Source organism: Mustela lutreola, chromosome 3 (genome assembly GCF_030435805.1).
Source record: "Mustela lutreola isolate mMusLut2 chromosome 3, mMusLut2.pri, whole genome shotgun sequence".
NCBI lineage: Eukaryota > Metazoa > Chordata > Mammalia > Carnivora > Mustelidae > Mustela > Mustela lutreola.
In genome coordinates, this window is record NC_081292.1 from 124,714,282 (window position 1) to 124,740,343 (window position 26,062).

Genomic DNA, 26,062 nt, shown 5'->3' on the forward strand with positions numbered 1-26,062 from the left:
GGAAACTGGAGAGCCACAGACAAAAGGGTAAAACTGGACTTCTATCTTACACCACACACAAAAATTAACTCAAAATAAATTAAAGACTTTCACATAAAACCTGAAATTGTGAAACCCCTAGAACAAAATGGAGAAAAAACTTCCTGACCTCAGTCTTGGTGAGGATCTTTTTTTACATTTACATTTACACCAGAAGCAAAGGCAACAAAAACAAAAATAAACAGGATGAACTACATCAAACTAAAAAGCTTTTACGCAGCAAAGGAAAACATTAACATAACGAAAAGACAACATACAGTAATATTTACAAATCATATATCCAATGTGGGTAAACATCAAAAATACATAAAGATCTCATACAACTCAATGGCAAAAAAACCTAAAAATCCAATTTAAAATGGGCAAAAGATTTGAATAGACATTTTTTTCAAAGAAGACATACTGATGGCCAACAGACACATGAAAAGATGCTCAACATCACTAATCATCAGGGAAATGCTAATCAAAACCACAGTGAAATATCACCTCACACCTGTTAGAATGGATATTACCAAAAAGAGGAAATAATAAGTATTGGCAATCATGTGGAGAAAAGGGAACCTCCACACACTGTCGGTGGGAATGTTAAATTGGTACAGCTACAGTGAAAACCAGTATGGAGGTTCCTCAAAAAATTAAAAATACAAATACCATATGATCCAGCAATTCCATTTCTGGACATATATATCCAAAGGATATGAAAACACTAACTCAAAAAGGTATCTGCATTCCCATGCTCATCAAAATATTATTTACAATAGACAAGACATGAAAACAACCTCAGTGTCCACGGACAGAGAAATGAGGAAAGAAAATGTATGCACACACATATACATCATGGAATGCTATCCAGTCATTAAAAAAAAAAAAGAAATCCTATGATTTGTAACAACACAAATGCACCTTGTGGGCATTATTCTAAGTGAAATAATTGACAGAGATAAAGACAAAAACCATATGTTATCACTTTTATCTGGAATCTGAAAACAAAACAAAACAAAAACAAAACTCATAGATACAGATAACAAACTGGTACTTACCAGAGGTGGGGCAGCAGTAGGGGTAGGCTGTAAGCAAAATGGGTGAAGGTAGTCAAACTTGCAAATACAACTTGCAGTTATAATAAATAAGTCGTGGGATGTAATGTACAGCATGATGACTAAGGTTAATAATACTATATTGTATATTTGAAAGTTGCTAAGTGAGTAAATCTTAAAAAGTTCTCATCACGAGAAAAAATAGTATAATTAAGTATGGTGACTGATGTTAACTAGACTTACTGTGGTGATTATGTCATAATATATAAATATTTCAAACCATTATGCTGTACACCTGAAACTAATACATGTCAATTATACCTCAAGAAAAAAAAATTGGGGGGAATGCCTGGGTGGCTCAGTCAGTTACCTGTCTGCCTCTAGCTCTGGTCATGATCCCAGGGTCCTGGGATTGAGTTCCACATCAAGCTACCTATAAGCTACCTACTTAGCAGTGAACCTGCTTCTCCCTTTGCCTACTTCTCCCTCTGCCTGCCATTCTTCCTGCTTGTGCACGTGCTCGCTCTCTCGCTTTCTGACAAACAAATAAGATCTTAAAAACAAAAAAAAGAAAAATTTTTTTAATTTTAAAAAATGCGAAGGGGAGGGAGACAAGTCCACTTATTCATACCTACCACCAAGACTTTGTCCTAATTTCAAAAGTTTGGATGATATCAAGTTAATTCTTAACTTTTTTATATAATAAAATGTTGCACCAAATTCATAAATACAGATATAATAAAAAGTTTCATTTGGGTTGAGTTTTATCTTTTTCATCCCCTAATCTGTAGTCAAAAGTAGTAATCACAACAAACTGACTTTATAGAATCGTATAGATAGAAGGATTCTAATGAAACATAACAAAACAAAATGACAAAAAAAAAAAAAAAGAATCAATGCAAGAGAAAAACCAAAATTTCTTTGATTCTAAGGTCCAGCAGGAAAGAGTACTAAGTCATAAGTCAGGGACCCAGGTTTTATTGCAGTCCTATCTATGGGAAAAAAAACACTTAATGACTATGCTACTCAGTTTTCCTCATTTAGTAAAGAAAACTCTCACCTACCCCACCTACTTTCAAAACTGTTGTGATGATAAAATGAAACAGCATATGTAAGAAATATAAATAATTACATTTGCAAAGAATTTTAACTATACACATATACAAATAGAGATTCACAAATATAAGGCAACAATCCATTAATCATTATTTTAGAGTGAAGATGAACTATTTTAATTCAATAAAAATGCTTAATGAAATTTTAATATTGTAATACCATTTCATTATTTCCATTATTCTCTGAACTATAATGAACACACTTAGTTGTAAACGTCAATATACTTAAACCATGACTATCAATCAGTCAGGACTTCTACATTGTGATAAGGTAGTTTACCCAAGAAAAAAACACAGCAGTTAAATTCAAATAAGATTAAATGTATTTCTTAGTTTCTCTTTTAAAAATCCAGTGGGAAAGAAAGGCTTAAGTAAATGACAAATTTAAGATTATTACAATTTGGTTATACTTCATTTAGCAAGATTCACCCTCTCTAAGATTGCAAGTATCAAATATTTTTTTCTTCTTTATGTCTGAAATCACCCACAAGAAAAATACCATGCTAATTCTTATTAAAGCTGTTTTCCAGGTAGAACAAAACTATCCAATGTACTTCTTTTTTTACCATAGGACGGTCAAACCATTTAACCTGATTTTCAAAGGGAGAGCGAATGTAAAGACTTTCCTTACACTTTCAAGGAGAGGTTTGGTCTTCTACTCTGCAAAAAAATAACTCCACAGAAATAGCTGTTAGATAAAATCATCATGTCATAAAACATGACAGTAGTCACAAGCATTTAAAAAGTACTTGAAGTGTGACCCTATTTGCTCACACTCTAGAAATAAATACATAATCCATGTATTATATAATATATTATGTATCATATAATACATAATATATTATATAATATCATATAATAATCATATAATTATATAATCATATAATTATATAATATCATATAATATCATATAATATCATATAATACATAATATATTATATAATACATAATACATAATATATTATATAATACATAATATAATAGATAATACATAATATATAATACAATACATAATATATTATACAATATAATTAATATATTATACAATGCAATTATAATTATTATATGATATAATTATGTCACTTCAACCTAAATATTGAACAACTTGGCTTCCAATAGTATTTTACCAGTATACAGAAGAAACCAGACTAGCCATTTTAGGATTAATCACTTTAAGACTTTTCCATTTCAGAGGACTAGGTCTCACTGAGACTGGTTTTAGGGACAAATGGAAATCTAGAGTAAAGAAAGTTTGCCTCCTAGCAACTTCCCAACATGATGACTGAGAAATCATCTATAAAAAATACGTATTTCAGGGGCGCCTGGGTGGCTCAGTGGGTTAAGGCCTCTGCCTTCGGCTCAGGTCGTGATCTCAGGGTCCTGGGATCGAGCCCCACATCAGGCTCTCTGCTCAGTGGGGATACTGCTTCCTCCTCCTCCTCTCTCTCTCTGCCTGCTTATGATTTCTGTCTGTCAAATAAATAAATAAAATAAAAATATGTATTTCAGAAGAGACAATAATATAAGTGCTTACATTTAACCTAAGGCTCAAAGTAGTAAGCAGAATAAGAATTGGAATAAAGTTTGAAAAACATATCAATACTTTTTCTGCAGAGCTTTTTCCAGAACCCACCCTCCCAAACCCTAAGGCTTCCCTCAATCTCTTACAATTTATCCTCCTACTTTTAAGAAACTATACTGACCAAGCCAAGAAATAACCGAAAGAAAGAAAGATAAAACAAACCATTTCACTACCTTTGCCTCAACCTGAATCTCTGGTTTAAAAAAATCTCTGGCAATCAATAAGTCTTAGCTGAAAGGAAATTAAAGAAACAGAAAAACAAAAAAAAAATTACAAATGAAGCTTCTGTGTACCCCTCCCTGATCCCATTTCCCTCCCTCTTTCCCAAAGGTAACCACTTTGCTGACATGTGTGTCTATCATTCCCATCACTGACTATTTAAAACATCATCTACATATGATTGCTTCTACAGAAATAAGCTCCATAAGCCCACAGGCTGTGTCTGATATTGTCCTCTGTGTAGCATCTACTAAAGTAATCAGCATACTGTAATCATTTAAATGCTACAAATACCTCTAAAGAAAATTAATAAATATTTAGTAAAACTAATTAAACAGAACCATGCATTGTCACAATAGGGAAAAAGAAACAAATTTCTTCCCATTTATGAAACTCAGCTAGGCGTCTATTGTGTAACATTGATCCAAAAATTCAACTTATTGAAAAATTGAGTTTCAAAAGATTGATTGAATAAAATTTAAAATACCAAACAAAATTTAGGTTAGAGAAAAAATACATCCTTCATTCAAATAATTCCCTATGAAGTCAGCAATTATAATTTATTCTAACATTTTGTTTCACCACATTAGAAGATATTTTTCTATATTCCCTAGGCAGCAGCAAATAACACCATGCATGAGGCTGATATAATTACATGCCAAAAAAGACAGACCAGCACCCTCACACTCCAAATTCCCCTCTGTGACTCCTTCATGCCCCATATGTTGCTAATAAAACTGTCTGAATCATACCTATGAGACAGTTTTACTAACATAGTTTCGGCCCTCTTGGTTCTTCACGAGGCAAACCATACCACCAAAACTGTTACAAATGCAAATTTTAAGGATGAAGAAAATAAAAATCTATATTATACATATGTACATGTATGTGTGTAGTAGATACATATATACATGCCATATACACATATGAACATGTATATTTACAGCAGAGAAACCTACCTGAAAACCACAATTCACTACTTAATTCTTTGAACTTTAAATACCCATGCTAGCTATGACCTATAGAAGGTTCCAACATCTGACAACAGTATGATATTCAATAAACTATAAACCTAAAAAAAAATAATAAACTATAAACCTAACAGGGTGACAGAGTAAATAAAACAACAAGACCTGTGTGTATGCTGCCTATAAGAGATTCATTGCAGTCCTAAAGATACCTGCAGACTGAAAAGGAAGGGAGTGATGGAAAAATATTCAGCATGCAAATGGATATCAAAAGAAAGCTGGAGTAGCAACACTTATTTCAGACAAAACAGACTTTAAAACAAAGTCTGTAAAAAGAGACAAAGAAGGACACTATATAATGATAAGGGGACCAAACCAACAAAAAGATATAACAATTGTAAGTATTTATGCACCCAACATGGGAGCACCAAAACACATAAAGCAGGTAATTACAAACATAAAAGAACTAACATAAAAGAACTAACCAATGGTAATACAATAATAGTAGGGGACTTTATAACATCCACTTAAATCAAAGGACAAATCATCCAAACAGAAAATCAACAAGGAAATAGTGCCTTTGAATGACACACTACACCAGACAGATTTAACAGATATATTCAGACATTCCATCCTAAAACAGCAGAATACACATTCTTTTCAAGTCCACACAGAACATTCTCCAGAATAGATCCCATACTAGGCCACAAAACAAACCTCAACAAATTCAGAAAGATTGAAGTCATACTCTGCACCTTTTCTGACCACAAGGAAATCTAGAGAAAGAAAGTTTGCCTCCCAGTAACTTCTATAAAACTAGAAAACTGCTAAACAACTAGAAATCAATCACAAGGAAAAATATGGAAAGACAACAAATATGTCGAATTTAAAGAACATGCTATTAAACAATTAATGGGTCTACCAAGAAATCAAAGAACAAATCAAAACATATATGTAAACAAATGAAAATGAAAATGCAACGGTCCAAAACCTTTGGGATGCAGCAAAAGCTGTTTTAAGAGGGAAGTTTGTAGCAGTATAGGTCTACCTCAAGAAGTAAGAAAAATTTCAAATAAACAATCTAACCTTAAGCCTAAAGAAGCTAGAAAAAGAACAACACACAAAAACCTAAAGCAGCATGGGGCGCCTGGGTGGCTCAGTGGTTTGGGCTGCTGCCTTCGGCTCGGGTCATGATCTCAGGGTCCTGGGATCGAGCCCCGCGTCGGGCTCCCTGCTCTGCAGGAAGCCTGCTTCCCTCTCTCTCTCTCTCTGCCTGCCTCTCTGCCTACTTGTGATCTCTGTCTGTCAAATAAATAAAATCTTTAAAAAAAAAAAAAAAAACCTAAAGCAGCAGAAGGAAGGAAATAATAAAGATTAGAGCAGGAATAAATGATACAAAAACTAAAAAACCAAACACAACAGATCAATGAACCCAAGGACTGGTTCTTTGAAAAGATCAACAAAATCCATAAACTTCTAGCCAGACTCTTTTAAAAAGAGAGAAAGAGAGAGAGAGAAAGGACTCAGATAAACAAAATCACAAGTAAAATAACAACCATCATCACAGAAATACAAATAATTATAAGAAATTATTATGAAAAATAATAATGCCAAAAAATTAAATAACAGAAAAAAGGAGTAAATTCTGAGAAACATGTAGTCTACCAAAATTGAAGCAGTTATAAATAGAAAATTTGAACACAGCAATAACCAACAAGGAGATTAAATTACGACTTAATTGAATCACAACAAACAAAAGTCCAGGACCAGACAACTTCACAGGCAAATTAAACCAAACATTTAAAGAAGAGTTAATACCTAGTTTTCTCAGGCTATTCCAAAAATCAGAATCAAAACTTCCAAATTCATTTTATGAGGTTACTATAACCCTGATACCAAAACCAGATAAAGATACCACCAGAGAGAGAGAGAGAGAGAAAGAGAATTATAGGATAATAACTCTGATGAACATAGATGCAAAAATCCTCAACAAAATACTAGCAAACCGAATACAACAATACATTTAAAAAATCATTCACCATGATCAAGTGATATTTATTCCTGGGAGGCAAAGGTAGTTCAGTATTCACAAATCAATCAATGTGATACATCCAATCAATAAGACAAAAGATAAAAACCATATGATCATTTCAATAAATGCAGACAGACCATCTGAGAAAGTAAAACATCCATTCATGATAAAAGCCCTCAACAAAGTAGTTATAGCACAACATAATAAAGGCTATATATGAAAAACCCATAGAAAACATCATACTCAATATGGTAAAACTGACAGCTTCCTCCCTAAGGTCAGGAAGGGACAAGACTGTCCACTCTCACCTTATTCAACATAATACTGGAAGACCTAGCTACAATAATCAAACAACAAAAAGAAATAGAAGGAACTAAAACTGGTATGGAAGTAAAATTGTCACTAACTGCAGATACTCTATATAGAAAACCTTAAAGACTCCACCAAAAAATTACTAGAACTGATAAAAGAATTCAGTAAAGTCACAAGATATAAAAATCAATGTGCAAAAATGTGTTACATTTCTTTACACTACTAATAAAGCAGCAGAAAGAGAAATTAAGAAAACAATCCCATTTACCACTGCTTCAAAAACAATAAGATACCTAGGAATAAACCTAACCAAAGAGGTGAAAAACTCTGAAAATTATAGAACTTTGATGAAAGAAACTAAAGACAACAAAAAGAAATGGAAAGACATTCTATGCTCATGAATTGGAAGAACAAATATTTTTAAAATACCTATACTATCCAAAACAAAACAAGCTACACATTTAATGCAAAATACCAACAGCTATTTTCACAGGCCCAGAACAAACAATACTAAAATTTATATGTAACCACAAAGACCCCTAAAGAGCCAAAGCAACTTTGAAAAAGAAAAGCAAAGCTGGAGGTATCACAATTCCAGACTTCAAGTTACATTACAAAGCTATAATAACCAAAACAGCAAGGTACTAGCCCAAAAACAGACATACTGATCAATGGAACAGTATAGAAAAGTCCAGACATAAACCCACACCTATATGGTCATTTAATCTTTGACAAAGCAGGAAAGAAGACCCATTGGGAAAAACACAGTGTCTTCAACAAATGGTGTTGGGAAAACTGGTCAGCTACATGCAAAAGAATAAAACTGGACCATTTTCTTACACCATGCACAAAATAAACTCAAAATGAATTAAAACCTAAATGTGAGATCTGAAACCATAAAAATCCTTAAAAAAAAAAAAAAAAAACACACACACAAGGCACAGGCAGTAATGGCTCTAACACCAGTTATAGCAACATTTCTGGGAAATAAAAGCAAAAGTAAACTATTAGGACCATATTAAATATCAAAATAAAAAGCTTCTGAACAGTGAAGGAAACAATCAACAAAATTAAAAGACAATCTACTGAATGGGAGAAGATATTTACAAATGATTATCTGATAAAGGGTTAGTATCTAAAATATGTAAAGAACTTCTACAACTCAACACCCCAAAAACAAATAACCCAATTAAAAATGGGTAGAAGATATGAACAGAGACTTTGCCAAAGAAGACATCCAAATGGCCAACAGACACATGAAAAGAAGCTCAACATCATTCATCATCAAGGAAAGCCAAATCAAAGAGATATCACCTCATATTGTCAGAATGGCTAAAACCAAAAAACCTAAGAAACGACAAGTATTGGTGAGAACGAAGAGAAAAAAGAACCCTGTTGCACTGTTGGTAGGAATGAAAACTGATGCAGCCACTGTATGATAAACAGTATGGAGGTTCCTCAAAAAGTGAAAAACAGAACTACCCTGTGATCTAGTAATTGCACTATTGAGTATTACCTCCCAAAATACAAAAACACAAATTCAAAGAGACTCCTATGTTTAGGGCAGCATTATTTACAAACTATGGAAGTAGCCCAAGTATCCATCAATAGAGGAATGAATAAAGAAGATGTGGTATATATACACAATGGAATATTATTCAGCCATGAAAAAGAATGCAATCTTGCCATTTGCAATGACATGGATGGAACTGGAGAGTATAACACTAAACAAAATACATCAGAGAAAGACAAAAATCTTGTGATTTCACTCATCTGTGGAATGTAATAAATAAAACAAACCAGCAAAGGAAAAAAAGAAAGAGAAAAAGACTCTTAACTATTGAGAACTAAGTAGTGGTTACCAGAGGGGAGGTTGGTGGGGGGATGGGTGAAATACGCATGGGGATTAAGCAGTGCACTTGTCATGATGAACAATGGGTGATGTATGGAATTACTGAATCACTGTATGATAAACCTGACACTAATATAACACTATATGTTAACTATACTGGAATTATATTTAAAAAAAAAAAAAAGAAAAGAAAAGAAGAATGAAACCATAAACCTAGCATTATCCTTTCATATTGTTAAAAAGATCAGTTCAAATATCTAACTGGTAGAAAATAATGGTAGCCAGAATTCTTAGTAACAATTTTTAAAAAGACACAAAAGAAAGGGAAAAAAATGGAACACTGATGCAACCATCAGAAATTTTATAAAAGTACTAAACTGATAAATGAACCATGATTCTTTCTAAGATTTTTATTTATTTATTTGACAGAAGAGAAAAATTGAGCACAAGCAAGAAGAGCAGAAGGCAGAGGGAGAGGGAGAAGCAGGCTCCCCACTGAGCAGAGAGCCCAACATGGGACCCGATCCCAGGACCCTGGAATCATGACCTGAGCTGAAGGCAGATGCTTAACTGACTGAGCCACTCAGGTGCCCCAATAATCCACTATTCATATTTATTTCTACTTCAGGAAAATGAAACACTTTCATCACATGTATGTTTAAATTCACCATATGTAAAGCTTTCTTATAAAACATGAATGCTGAAATTGAATGATGAACAAAAATGGGCACGTGGGTGGATCAGTCGGGTAAGTGTCTGACTCTTAATATTGACTCGGGTCATGACCTTAGGCTTATGAGACTCAGCCCAGCATCAGGCACCACACTAGGCATGGAGCCCACTTAAGATTCTCTCTCTCCCTCTCCCCCTTCCTACCTCTAAATAAAATAAAATAAAAAGTTAACAAAAATTTTTGTTTTGTTTTGAAAAAGGCCTGTAAGCACTGCTATTATAGGAAATCATCAATTAAACAAAGATGAAGCATTCTCAATTTTTTCTGGAAAACTTCTCCAGGAGACACCTTCCTAAGATATTATTTCAACACATACCTCTAGCAGTACACTCTCTGGGGACAAGACTCCTTTTAATAAGTCAGCCTAAGAACAGAAGGAGTATGAGGAATTCTAGTCTCTTCTGAGCTATACCAACAGCAAACAGGAAAGAGGAGGCAGAGATGTTGAGGACAAATCTTTCATAGCACCATCTGATCAGCCCAATCAACACCAGCAATCAGAATAGGGAAAAGGGTTCAAGGCCTTGCCTAAATGCTAGTGTGCCACATCCACTTAAACCTTCTTATTCATTAGAGACCTTGGCCTGTCTACCTAGACTTCAAATCTGACCTGCTCCATCAAATCCAGACTTTGAATTTGTCTAGTTTTTTACTAGATTCCCAGTGTCCACTTGTAGGTCAGACATCCTAAATAGAATTATGACCCTTGTCTATTACCACTTCCCAGTTATAGCTCCCCTGGTCTGCCTACTGCTCAGTCTTACAGCCCTACGTTCACAGGTAATCTTAATCCTGAAGGGACCCAACCTGACCTCTCCAGCTCAACAATCTTCTCTGACCCACATATCCAAAGCAGCCTTGGCTAGCTGTAAATGACATTTTACCTGGGCCCAAGATCATCTGGGGTTCTAAGAAAAACTACAGGCCTAATTGCATTTTTATAGGGTATATAATTTCAGAGAATGCCCCATGAATCCCAAATTAAGAATCCCTGCTATAGGGGCGCCTCGCTGTCTTAGTCGGTAGAGCGAGAGACTCATGATCCTGGGGTCGTGAATTCAAGCCCCATCATGGGAGTGGAGCTTACTTTAAAAAAAAAGAAAAAAGAAGATTCCCTGCCATCTATAACAAGGACTCCTATATTTAAAAAATTAAATACAGATTCCACATATACTCCATACATATACACACACGCATACAAATTCTGTTTCTGTGTGTCTAAAGTAACACCAAAAGACACACCTTTTTTTCACTGTTGTTCTTATTTATTTTTAATTATATAAGTCCCCAGAGGGTTCTGGTGATCAATCAAGTTTGAGAGCCAATACGCCACAGGATTTAGAGAGCAGCGTCTCCAAACGGTGACTGACTATTCAAGCCAATTATCTGTGGTTCATGAAAAAATATTACAGGTTTTTTTTTTTTTTAAGATTTTATTTATTTATTCGACAGAAAGAGACACAGTGAGAGGGAACACAAGCAGATTTCCCGCCGGGCAGGAAGCCCAGAGTGGGGCTTGATCCCAGGACCCTGGGATCATGACCTGAGCAAACACTTAATGAGGCACCTAGGTGCCTCAAAATATTACAGTTTTAAATTTATTTTTATTGAATCTCTTTTTTCAATATTTTAATTTCATAATTTACATAATATATTAGTACAGTCATACATGTACATTTTTCATGTATGCAATAAAATATTTAAATAAATATTATTTATTTAATTTAGTTAAATATTAATTATTTATAAAATAAATAAAATATTTATATTGTATGTGCTTTAAAAATTTTAATAATCAAAAGCTTAGACACTACTTTTTCAGGGCAAACCCAGGCCTGGTAATGGCATACTTCAGTATCATGTTCCATATTCCTCTACTATGACAGTTCAAAAACTACACATCTTTCATAAAATACAGCAAGCCACCACATCAACACTTGGAATTTGGGAAGAAGCACTGCTTTACAATCATACTCTTATAAAAACAGTGTAAGTAATAAAGCATTATCAGGACACAGCACACACTGAGGATGTTTTACAAACATGCTTATGGTATACTTCAGTACTTCTCAGGCAGAAAAATTCTAGTATGAAATAAGTTAGGCAGTATAGACCTGTGCTGTCCAATATGATACCAACTATTGCACACATGAGATGCAAATAGTGTCACACGTTTAAATGTTTCGGATATATTGAGTTAAGCAAAGCATGTTGTTAAAGTTAATTTTACCTATTCTTTTTTACTTTGTTAAATTTTCTACTAAAAAATTTAAAATTGCAAACATGCTTGCATTCTATTTCTATTGGACAGCGCCAGTCTAGATAACAGTTTAAACTGTGAATAATCTTCAAATTGGACACTATATTTTATGGATAACTTTATCTCCTCTCCACTACCACCCCAACTCTGCCCCCACCACGAATGTGTCCAAATTATTTACAATACAAAATTTTTGCATGGTTTAAAGACACCATTTCCGCAAGAATGGATACTTTTTACAATTGGCAAAAATGAGCAAACATAGTAGGTTAGAAGGAATGTTTTACCCATATACTCTAATGCCAAAACAGGGAAGTTAAAAAAGAGTGACACAACATTCTAAAAAAGAAATTTATTTATTACCATCAACTAGATAAACACAGGGTCCATTTAGAGTTTTACAATGTTTTAAAAATTGGGCTTCCCCCATAAAATATAAATTTTTTGCAATATAGAACTTATCCTATATCAACACTGCTAGACTGACATTTTTACTTCCCCTCCTGAAACTATAATTTAAGAAAACAAAGGTGCTCAATGGATATGTCCCCTAGCCTTTTCCTTTCTGAAAGAGCTATGACAAATACAGCAGATTCATTTTTAACACTCATGCAACCCCATTCTGATATGTCTTAATGACATAATAGTGGCCAGAAAGCTAAAGGGCCCGTTTACCAGACTCTCTTGCAACCTGAGATGTGCATGTGTCCTCGCCTTCCCAGGCAGGGACACTCTGAGGAGACCAGAAAAATAAAGAAAACAAGAAGGAGCAACTGAGCACAGGCATATCAGCTCATCCAGCAATGATGATGGGTGAGCCAGTGACTCTTTAGGAGGCAGCAACAAAAGCCAAGACTCCTCATTCACAGGCTTCCAAATTCCTCCCACCAGAAGGGCAATGTAGTTCTGAGATCAGACAGCTACAGCTCCCTTAGCAAGCCACGCAAAAACTGTGCTTTCAGGAATTATTCCTAGAAGCTCAGCCCAAAGTCTATTCTTCATTTCCTCAAAGATTCTACAAACTATCTATTACAACTTAATAAATCCCCTGATGCTTAAACCAGTTTTAATGATTTCTGTTGTTTGCTACCAAGAGTCCTTTCCAAGATATGGGCCAAAAAAAAAAAAAGAGAGAGAGAGAGAGAGAGAAATTTCAAATACAATATCAAAATTAGGCTTTAAAATATAGGCCTATGATTATATGACAATATGAATGTACAATAAGAATATACTTAATGGTAAAATTTTATGTTATCTTTTATTACAGTAAAAAATATGATTTTCATAAACACAACAAAAAAATCTATATTTAGGCATAGGAATGAAGAATCCTTTGATAAACTTGGTTTTGTTAACTTACTCTTTTTCCAGCTAGTGGCTTATCCTTTTGTTCTAACCCCTACGTCTCTAAGAGTAAAAAATGGAAGAAATCTCAACATACATAAGATAAGACAGACGATGAAACTCTGTGATGAGTAAAAGTGGAGTAGGTGAAGGCTTGTTGCAAAAATTATTCTGTGACTACTATGAGCCAAGTGCTTTACATACATCCTCAATTTTGCCACAGTACTGCCACAATAACAACATTCACCCAACCCCATTCACAATAAGGCTTCCTCGGTGATGAGAAAATAGAGAAAGAAAAGTTAAGCATCTTGCCCAAGGTGCACAGCGAGTGACTGCTGGAGTAATGACAGATCAAGATCTGCTCGACTCCAAAGTCCTGGATCTTTGTATACGACATTTCTCTTACTGACTGCCACAGCCACAGTACTCAGCAGGCAAAGGCTAATTAAATTATCCACTGTGATGGAATCATCACAAAGCCAGGAAAGCAATTCCTGAAAAGTGTCACCTAGACCATTAATATAGCATGCCCTGTAGAGTCCAGTGTGATGTTCAAATACAGAAATAACTAGATGATGATGATTATAATGAAAATAGCAACATGTACTGAGTGCCTATTATGTTTAAACACATATACATTACTTCATTTAATCCCCCGAACATCCCAGTAAGAAATGCACAGTAGGTGTTACCTTCATTTTACAACGTTAGAAAATGAGACGTCGAGAGATTAAGAACTCTACCAAAGACTACACTACAAGTCAAATTCAGAGTCAGAATTTGAATCCAGGTCTATGAAGCCCAAGCATATGGGTGAGGACAACTTGCATTTCCTTTATCTCTAAAGAGCCAAACACAGGCCTTACATGGGTAAACATTCAACGAATCATTCATTTCACTTTGAAATTAGGGACAACAAATGCACACCAAGAGCATGCACAAATTCAGCAGCATCGTGCTGACACTGAGTGAAAAGACACAAAGGAAGAAATAAGAATGAAGAGTCCATCCCTGAGGGTCACTATACATTTGCCAGTAAAAGTTAAGGGCTTAAACCCCCTTTTTTCACACTCTTCTAAGCTTAGCCCACCCTTCACGTCACCTCCCCACCACAGACATGCACTAAGACTTGCTCTATCAACTCTAGCATACTGTCAGAAATTATACACACTACATTAAGAGAACCGTATGAAAGAGAACCTATCTTAGAACTACTAAGAGAACCGTATGAAAGCAAGGAAATCACTGGCAAGGCATCTGATTCAACAGGTCTGAGGTGAGTCCTGATAATTTACAAAATTAAGAAGTGGTAATGCCACCAGACCACATTAGTCTCAATTATCATGCTAAAACATTGCTATTTATTAAAATTTATGAAAAATTTTTAAAATGAAAATGAATTAAATAGAAAAAATAAAATAAAATAGAACAAAACAACAAGAGTTTGGCCATTTCTCCTACTACTTCCCCCTCTCCCACCTCATGCCTCTGGCAACCATAAATCTGTTCTCTGTATCTATGAGCCTGGTTTTGTTTGTAGAAAGACAGACAAAAGGATACATTCCATATATAAGAGAAATTATACAGTGTTTTTCTTTCTCGTCTGACTTATAATGCAATTCCCTTGAGATCCATCCACTTTGAGGCAAATGGCAAGATTCTTTTTATGGTTGAATAATATTCTATTTACTCACTCTGTGTGCACACGCACGCGTGTGTGTGTGTGTGTGTGTGTGTGCATCACAACTTCTTTATCCATCCTCCATGAATGGATATCCAAGTTGTTTTCATGTCCTGGCTACTGTAAATAATAATTCAATAAAAATGGGGGTGCATAATATTCTTTCAAGTTAGTGTTTTTGTTTCCCTTGGATATATACCCAGAAGTGGAGTTCCTAGATCATAGTGTACAGAAGACTCTTGAACAATATAAGGGGTAGAACTGCTGACCACCAAAGCAGTCAAAAATCTTCCTAAAACTTTTGACTCCCCCAAAACTTAACTACTAGTAGCCTACTATTAACTGGAAGCCTTACCTATAACATAAAGAGTCAATTATTGTTTGTTCTATTTCTGTGAAAAATGCCATCAGAATTTTGACAGGGATTGCACTGAATGTATATATTGCTTGGGGTAGTATGGACATTTTAACAATATTAATTCTCCCAACCCATGAACATGGAATACATTTCCATTTGTTGTGTCTTTTTCAACTTCTTCTTTCATTAATGTCTTGTAGTTTTCAATATAAGCCCTAAAACAACTTCTTCTATACCAGGTTCAGCCAGCAAAGAGGAACTAGTAAAAATTAGCAAGATGGTATATATCTCCTTTTTGGTATAGCATGCCTTCATAATGGAGATATAATTAACAAGATGGAAAACAGCCAAAAGTTTAGCAGGGTAGAAGCTACTAGGGAGACTATCTGGTCTATCCAGATGATTGGTGGATCCTCAATGAATCCAGCAGACTTTCAAAACTATCAGCAACACATATAATGTGCATTTGTTGCAAGTTATGAGGTGGGGTGTGGTGGTGGAAGGAGGGAATTAAATTTGGATAAAAGGAATAAAATTATAGATTACATAACAAATATGTGGAAATCTTATACAAAGAAAAAAATGTTGCCCTAGCCTGGTACAAAACTTTACCTTTTGATAAAAAGTAAGCCTAAGTTTCAGTAAAATTACATTAACAAGTATTCCCCCCTCCCCCCCGCAAAAAAAAAAACAAAAAACAAAAAAAAAACACATTATTACTCTTAGCAGCATAAGCAGTTAACAACAATGGGACTTCGGTACATTCCCAGATGATAAAAATGAGCTGCAAAAGGTCATGAAAACCCAAGACAGTACATATACAATGATAGAGTCACTGTTCTCTTTTATTTACAAACAGAGAAAGGAACTTATTTATTTAGTATCATTATGAGAAACACACCCATATATGGAAATAGTAGCTTGTGTAGTTAACTCAAAATACAGTACAAAACCACATGTGCTGGACGACATGGAAAATCCAGTCTCATAAAACAAATCCACCACCATTTAAAATAACATGCCAGCAAAATTAACAGCTTATAGATTACAGCCCTCCATTAAACAAAGGGTAGTACATAATTTTGTTTTGTTCGTTTTAATTCAATTGACATCAGACACTTGAAGTCTACAAAGATATCATATCAAAAATAAATAAAAACCAAAAAAAGGAACTATACATCAAAAGAAACTGATAGAGTAGAATTGACATAAATGGAAAATAATCTAAAGTTCTATTAACAGCATAAAAGAGAGAAATAAGGACATAATCATACAACCAAATATAATAGTCCTAAAACTCACTGACCTATAGCAGTGGTGCTATGGGGAAGAACTGTGTTCCCCCAAAATTCGGACCTAGAAGCCTTCACCCACAGTATCTCAGAATGTGACTATATTTGGATATAGGGCCTTTAAAGAAGTGATTAAATTAGAACAAAACTATTAGGGTGGATTCTAAGCCAACAGGACTAATCTCCTTAAAGAAGAGGGAATTCAGACACACAGAGACATAAGAGATGTCCACCCACACACCACGAGAGGACAAAGCATATAAAGTTACCAGCAGAAAGGTGATCATCTGCAAGCCAAGGAGATCTCAGAATAAAGTAAATCTGCTGACACCTTCACCTTGGATCTCCAGCCCCAAGAACTGTAAGAAAATAAATTTCTGTCAGTTAAGCCACTCAGTCCATAGTATTTTGTTAAGGCAGCCCTGAAAAACTAATACAAATGGTCTCAAACTTAAATATCTATAACATCACCTGGAAGGCCTGTTAAACATAGGCTGCTGGGCCCTATTCTCAGAGTTTCTGGTTCAGCAGGTCTGGAATAACGCCTGAAACAGGGCTAGCTTCATGGGTGCATGAACATGCTTACAAGGGTCCTCACTCTTGATTTAATGCTCCGCTGCTGCTATTTGCAAGTTATTAATAGTTTTTGAGGGCGCCTGGGTGGCTCAGTGGGTTAAGCCGCTGCCTTAGGCTCAGGTCATGATCTCAGGGTCCTGGGATCGAGTCCCACATCGGGCTCTCTGCTCAGCGGGGAGCCTGTTTCCCTCTCTCTCTCTGCCTGCCTCTCCGTCTACTTGTGATTTCTCTCTGTCAAATAAATAAATAAATAAAATCTTTAAAAAAAAAAAAAATAGTTTTTGAACAAGGGGCCCAGCATTTTCATTTTGCACTGGACTGCACAAATGTATCCAGTCCTGGCCTAAGAATTTTGTATCTCTAACAAGTTCCCAAGTGAAGCTCAAGCTGCTGGTGGGGGACGACATTCTGAGCACGACTGAACTACAGCAACATCTGCTGAACCAACATGAGTCTAAAAACATAATTTAGGCAAAAAAGAGCAAAATGAAAAAGGACAGGTATAGTTATCATTTATGTAAGGTTTTTGACATAGATACATATGTATTAAATAAAAGCATAAAAACAAGCGTGACAATGGAAACACCCAATTCAAAATACTTGCAACCTCTGGAGGAATTACCACCAGAGAAAAGGCCTCACCTCCCTCTGTCTATAAAATTCTAGTTCTCAAATAATTAAAAAGTAAAAAATTGAAGTAAACATGGCAAAAAAGTTCAGATTTAGATGAGCTGCAAGAGAGCTACACTGTAATTTCCTCTTTACTTTTTGTACTTTTCTGTAAATTAACACTTGAAAAAATTTTTAAGGGAAAGATAAGAATCTTAACTTTCAAATAATCTGATTAACTTTGGTATCACCCACAATCTCCTAAAACACTCAGAATTTAGAAAATTTGCCAGTGAGAAAAACAAATCTACTTGTGAAAAATATCCCTTCACAATAGCCAATATATGAAGTTATCTGAAGTTTAACAAGCATAATTTAAAAGACTAAACAGATATATATAGGATGAATGAAAAAATTTTCCAATGTTCCTGAAAATCTCTAATTGAGAAAACTTTATGAAAAAGTGATTTTGAGGAGCACCTGGGTAGTGCAGTCAGTTAAGCATCCAACTCGGTTTCAGCTCAGGTCCTGATCTCAGGGTCATGAGATCGAGCCCCACTTCAGGGTCTGCACGGAGTCTGCTTACAACTCTCTCTCTCCTTCCTCTCCTCTCTCTCTCTCTCAAATAAATAAATCTTTAAAAAAGAAGAGGAAGAAGAAGTGCATGAGTGCAAGAGTACTCTTAAGAGTAAATGGGTACAAATCTACTTTAAATCTACAAATCTACTTTAAAGTTGCTGGTTGAAGACCACATTCTGAAAGTGACTGAACTACAATATCTGTCTAAACCAACATGAGTCCAAAAACGTAATTTGGGCAAAAAAGAGCACAGAGTCTGCTTAGGACTCTCTCTCTCTCTCTCTCTTGAATAAATAAATCTATAAAATTTTTAAAAGGTGATCTTGGAAAAAAAAAAAAAGAGTAAAGGGCTACAAATCGACCTTAAATGAACAACATGTGCTAAAAATAAGATACTGTGTAAATTAAGAATACAAAAAGTAAGAACTACTATGGAAAAAATAGTAACTATCATTTAGGTTAATTCGAATGTCTTTTGTATGAAGTGATAAGAATAAATCTTAAGCTATTTAGAGGAACACAAATGAAATATAATGAATGTTAAACTTCTCCAAACCTAGATAAAATAATATGAAAAGGTTATATCCCTAACATATAGAAAATCTATGCAAATTAAAATGAAAAATACAATTTTATAAATGATACCTTTTAACTATCAAATTCACCAACTTTATTTATAAAATGATCAGTACTGCTATTCTCATGTCAGTGGAAATATAAAATGGTAAAACTTTATAGAAAGTTATTTTTTTAAAGATTTTATTTTTAAGTAATCTCTACACTCCCCATGGGGCTCACACCTACAACCCCAAGACCAAGAGCAGCAGGCTCTACCAACTGAGCCAGCAAGGCGCCTCTGAAAAGCAATGTCAACATATATATCAAGGACCTTAAAAATATTGATACCCTTTGCTCTAGTAATTTTCTTTCTAGTAATATATCCTACAAAAAAAAAAAAATCAAAATAATGACAATAGACTTTCACATATATATGCATCACAATATTATTTATACTTCAGAAAAAAATTACAAAAAAACTAAATAAATTATGATACAGCCATATGATAGATGCAATTATAATGATTTATGGGGAATAATTATGATATAAAATTAAATTACAAAGAAAGATTATAAAATCATAAATTCCATGTTCTTAACTATGGAAAACTATAAAATTTCAAAGGAAAAAAATGAGGGGCACCTGGCTGGCTCAGTCAGTAGAGCATGCAACTCTTGATCTCAGGGTCATGAGTTCAAGCCCCATGTTGGGTGTGGAGACTATACTTAAAAAAGAAAATTTTAATGAAAGGAAATATGTCAAATATGAACAGCCTGCCTCTGGATAATGATATCATAGGCAAGTTATTTCCTCAGCTGCTTTTTTACTACTTTTACAATTAGAAAAATTAAAAAATAAAAGTAACAATTTTCACTAAATATAAAACATTTCAAACAAAGGTATTAGGGCATTCAATAAAATACCTTAATTAAATGTTATTTTAATAAATTTGAAACATTCAATTCAGCAAAAAGTTGATGAATAGCTTATAAAGAATAATATACCCTTCAAAATGGAGATAACATTCTTCCCAAATTCCTTCACAGGAAGGATTTCTTGATTGGAATTGCTTCCAGTCACAGGCACCAACATAGGTTCTAGCTTTGAAGTATCTACATACTCTAAACTGGTTTCTTAATCCATCATTCTGGTCATAATCAAAGATCATAATCCTAAATCACACATTTTCATCAATTTGCCTCAGATAATATCTGAAACCCCAGGACCCTCATCCCTTTACATATAATATTTCTCTATTTTACAAACCACCTCTCAATGGAAGATTATCATCACCTTGACTTTGTAAAGGTGTGAACTCAGAGAGGCTAAGTAACTGTCCTAATGTCACAAGACTAGTAAGTAAAGGAACTGAGACTTGAACACTGGTCAGTCCGATGCATTACATCACAGCACCTTTCAAAAAGCTGGCATAACATAAAATCCTGCACTTTGCAACTAACTTCAGCCCTGCCTCCTAAGGACAAACAAGGACAGCATCCCAGAAAGAAAACCAAAAACAAACTATAAAGGAGCTGGCTATTAATCACAGGAAAGCATTTCAATCTGTATCCTTATTTTCTGCCTTCTATATATACTATTGAATACTGGTACCTCACTCAAAAAAATCACTTAGTCTGAGGTCATGGATAAGAGAATACAGGTAATCAAGCAAACTGATATTTTCATAAATGGCCACAGCAATATTTCCAATCCATGTGACCTTCCAGGAGCTGGCCACTCGCATTACCCAGAAATGGAGACAGTATCCCTTCCAGCTTTGACTGAGCAGGGTTTTATACCAAAGAACAAAATGTATTGGAAATAATGCCATGTGACTTCTAAAAGCTATCAAAGCCAATAGAGACATAGGTTCATCTGGTCTCTGTCTCTCCACGAACCCCTTTTTCACTCACTCTCTCCCTCTCCTTTCCTTCTCTTCCTCCTCCCTTACAACCCAGCCACCACACTGTGAGGAAACCCAGGCAACATGGAAAGGCCACCTATAGGTGTTCTGACCAAGACCTCCACGTGTTATCTCAACTGACAGGCAGCATCAACCACCAAACATGTGCCTGCACAAGCCTTCAGATGATTCTAAATCGCTCTCCCTTTGGAGCCACGCAATTGACATAAAATGTAGCAAAGATTAACTATGTCAAGTGAACCTTTCCAAATCACAGATTCCTGAGCAAAATAAATATTTTAAGCCAGTAAGTTTAACAGTGATTTGTAAAGCAGCAAGAGGTCGCTAAAACAGATGTTTGGGGCTGTATTCACAAGTTAAAGAGTTTAGTAACTATTCCATGCAAACTTATATAACTTTCTGTAATTACCCTCTTTCTGAATTAGCTGAACCACAGACCATAGCTCTTTTGACTTCTGATTGGTCTCTCAAGACTTGAACTTTCAGGTCTGCTTGATTCTCCTTTTGGAGTCAAGCTGCATACCTTGTTGCAATAAAGTTATCATCTTAAAAGTTAGTATCTCCTTAAAGGCTTTCGGGGGGGAGTTTTAAGCAAGGACATCAAAACCCCTCTAAAACACAAAGTCATGATAGCCATGTTTTGGCTTATACCACAAAAGATACTCATAGAAAGTTATTACCAATTACCAATGCTCCTGAGAGTACACAAAATATTTTAATGGATAGAGAATGCACAGTAAAATTATTGGGAAAAAATAACACACAGATTTAAGTGGTGAGGGAAAAAAGAATTATAAGACACCATACATCTAATGCAGATGTTCCGTAATCTGTAGATTTGTCTACCAGTTTTGGCCAGTGTACTGTTTATTGACTGCTTTGACTTTACTTTTTTATATAGCTTCAGATGCAAGTTCTCATCGACTAAGTGGAAGGAAGTAAATAAATTTTCTGTTCCATATAAATATAATTTTCCAGCTAGAAAATACTTCAATGATGAGGTTTGCATAAAGCCAATTAAATGCAAATAGAACAGAAACAGTGAAATCAGTTTGTTTCATAGGTTTTGGGAAGGAGTTTTAGGATGGCAGGTCAAACATGACATTAAAAGTTAACCAAAGTCCATCATTTGCAAACATTAAGGATCAAATGATTTGGCCAATATATATTCCTTGATGAGAAAATATATCAAGCTGGTAATCAAACACAAATTGCAAGAAAATGAGTACCAAAAAAAAAAAAAAAAAAAAGTTTTTGTCTTCTAAGCATAGTTTTCATTAGCACAAGAACTTTTCTGATAGTATATCAAATAAACTTCTTCTTCCTACTAAATCTATGTTTCTTCTCTCATAGCTCCAACCTCCCCATAATGCCTTATTCAGACCCACATACTATAGGAAAAACTATCATTGCCATCACTGGAAAAAGCAAAATTCTTCTATTCTTCTTCATTAACTTTTTGAATATATGGTATACGCACAACAGATGAGTTGCTAAAATATATGTCACATACAGAGTTCACTGCCAAAACAACTTATAGCCAATCTTTTGATGGAAATATTATTCAAATACATAAACTTCAAATTAAATAAAAGAATATGAATATAAAAGTTTATGTTATCCCTCTTCCTTTTGAGGAAAAAAAACTACATAAAAGAAGCCACGATCTGTCTATAAAACTATAAAGAACAATGAAACCAGGAGGAAGGCTTAAAGATATCTATACGCTTTTAAGTGATATTTTAAGCTGACTCTATCTTTATAGTTACTCTCTGTTGCATAAAACATTATGGAGTCTAATAAGTTTTAAGGGCTGGTATGACTTAATATGAATGAAACAGTTGGAAATACTCAAAATTCTAAGGCACATTGATTACTGGGGCATGTTTTCAAGATTGATTGGGTAAACTAAATTATACAAACCTAAAAAAGGAAATGACAAATAATAGCTGGCTAAATAATCTGCAACAACTTCTACTACAGAGAATTTTTGCATTAAAAAAGAGGCCATCCTTGACCTTCAGATCTTTTGTGTCTTAATTTGAACCGAAATACCCTTGGAATTGGCTACCATTCCCACCATGCCCTGTGAAATCCCAGATATTCCAATGTTCCTGAAAGAATTTGGGTTAGTGAAATCTACTTTAGACTTTAAAATTAGGAAAGAGACCATCTGTTTTATACATTACTATATCCCAAGCCCCCAGCAGAGTACATACATTCAGAATGTTTGTTGAATGAATTAGAAAGAGGAATATAGGTAAGAAGAAAACAAAAGAGGAAGGACGAAAGGTAACAGATGCTCAGCTACAAACTTGAATAACAGAAGATTCAAATTATACAAGAAAATATAATTGTTTTCCAAGAAAAAAAATTCTCACACAAATTTCTTGACCACTGATTGGCCAGATTCCTGATATTTTTCCCCATGAAAACCATGTAAGAAATTCAAGCTCAAAGTGCTGCTGGAATCACTAAGTACAGAAGTGAGAATGCATACATGTAACAATAACTCCCAAGAACAAAATTATAATAAAAGAAACAAGGGAATTAAAATGGCACACTAGAAAATAGCTATTTAACACAAAAGAAGGAAGTAACAGAGTAACAGATAACCAAAAAAAGCAAAAAACATTATAATACATTCAGCAAAATGACAGATATTAATCCTATTTGATCAGTAATTACACTAAAGGTTAATGGACTAAACACTGAAACCAAAAGGTACAGATTGGCAGAATAAATAAGAAAACATGGTCTGACTACATGCTATCTATAAAACATACTTTATATTCAAAGACACAATAAGTTGAAAGTAAAAGTATGGTGAAAAAAATATGTACCATTCCAACATAGCCAAAAAAGATCTGGATTAGCTATACTATCATCAGACAAAATAAACAGACAAAAACTATGACCAAATACGAAGAAGGGCATTTTATAAGGACAAAAATGTCCTCTCAGGAAAACACAACAATTATAAGCACACATGCACAAAATAAAACCATCCTCAGCTACATGACAGAATTGAAGGGAGAAATACATACTTCAACAGTAATAGTCAAGAACCTCACCTTCAAGACCATTACTGAAAGAAACAACTAGGAAAATTCACAGAAGATGAGAAAGAAACAGAAGACCTGAACAAGTCTATACACCAACTTCACTTAACAGACATCAACAGAACACTACACCCAGCAACAGCAGAACATTCTCTGGGATAGACCATATGTTAGGCCATAAAAACAAGGACTGAAATCATACAAAGCATGTTCTCTAACCACAATAAAATTAAATTAGAAATCAACAATGGAAGGAAATTTGGGAACTTAACAAAGATGTAGAAATTAAATAACACACTTCTAAATAACCAATAGGTCAAAAAAGAAATCAAAAGGGAAGTTAGGAAATACTTTGAGTTGAATAAAAATGAAAACACAACATACCAAAACTTATGGGATACAGCTAGAGAAGTGCTCATATGACAATTTACAGCTATAAATGCCTAAAATAAAAAAGATGCTAGTAAATAACCTTAATAAACTAGAGGAAGAAGAGCAAATTAAATCCAAGCAGAGGAAATGGAATAATAAAGATTAGACCAGAAACTAATAAAATAAAAAATGGAAAAACAATAAAGAAAAGTAACAAAACCAAAAGTTGGTTCTTTGAAAATATCAACAAAATTAACAAACTGATCAAGAAAAAAAAGAGACAAGAGGGGACATCATTACTGATCTTAGAGAACTGCAGAAGACATAAGGAAATACTATTAACAAATGTATGCAAACAAATTATATAATCTAATAAGACGAACAAATCCCAAAAAAGCCACAATTACTGAAACTCAAGAAGAAATAAAACATATGAATGGACATATAACAAGTAAACTTGTTGAATTTTTAATCAAAAGACTTCCCATCAATAAAAACCCAGTATTTACCTTCACTGGTGAATTTTACCAAACATTTAAAAGAATAAACACTAAATCTTAAAAAACCCTTCCCAAAAACAGAATAGGATAAAATATTCCTGAACTATTTCCATGAGAGTATTACTACCTTGACACTAAAACCAAATAAAAGATATCTAAAAATGCATAGCCCAGGGGCCCCAGCTGGCTCATTAGGAAGAACACACAACTCTTGATCTCAAGGTAGTAAGTTTAAGCCCCATATTGGATGTAAAGATTACTAAAATAAATAAACTAACAGGTGCCTGGGTGGCTCAATCAGTTAAGCATCTGCCTTCAGCTCAGGTCATGATCCCAGGGTCCTGGGATCAAGCCCTGCACTGAGGGCTCCCTGCTCAGTAGGGAGTCTGCTTCTCCCTCTCCCTCTGCCCCTTCTCCCATTTGCACACACTATCTCTCAAATAAATGAATAAAATCTTAAAAAAAAAAATAAGGAACCAAGAATAGGAGACAATTTCCTCAACCTGACAAAGAGAACCCAGGAAAAACCCACAGTTAACATCACACATAATGGTAAAAAAAACTAGGAGATTTTCCCCTAAAATCAGGAATAAGACAAGGACATCCACTCTCAGCACTTCAACATTGTGTTAGAGGTTCTAGTCAGAACAATTGGCAAGAAAAAGATATAAAAGGCATCTAGAAGGGAAAAGAAAAAGTAAAACTATCTCTTTGCATTAATTCTTATATAGAGAAATTCCTAAGGGATTCACTAAAAACTATCAGAACTATCAGTGAGTTCGGCAAGTTTGCAGGATACATGTCCAATATACAAAAGTCAATTGAATTTCTGTACAGTAGCAATGAACAATCCAAAATGAAGATAAGAAAAAACTTTAAAATAGCATCAAAAAGAATAAAATACTTAGGGGTAAATTTAGCAAAAGAAATACTGAACTTGACCCCTGATAATTTCTAAATATTGTTGGAAGATAAAAAGAAATAAATGGAAAGACATCCCATGATCATAGATGACTTATATTTTTATCCTTGGCAATGAGCACTTTCATGGTGT

General features: G+C 34.4%; 1 protein-coding gene across 18 annotated transcripts in view; it reads right to left on the reverse strand.

Moving 5' to 3' along the window:
* GTDC1 (glycosyltransferase like domain containing 1) overlaps positions 1–26,062 on the reverse strand; it is a 452,306-nt gene that overhangs the window by 386,852 nt on the left and 39,392 nt on the right. For 14 of the 18 annotated variants that reach the window (XR_009351825.1, XR_009351826.1, XR_009351823.1 and 11 more), the window contains exon 2: positions 17,097–17,186. The exons of 3 other annotated variants lie outside the window; for them this stretch is intronic. The gene's annotated coding sequence lies outside the window, so the exon portion shown is untranslated. Of the gene's footprint in view, positions 1–17,096; positions 17,187–18,492; positions 18,626–26,062 lie in introns of those variants that run through there. One more of the 18 variants, XM_059166763.1, reaches the window with a different exon arrangement.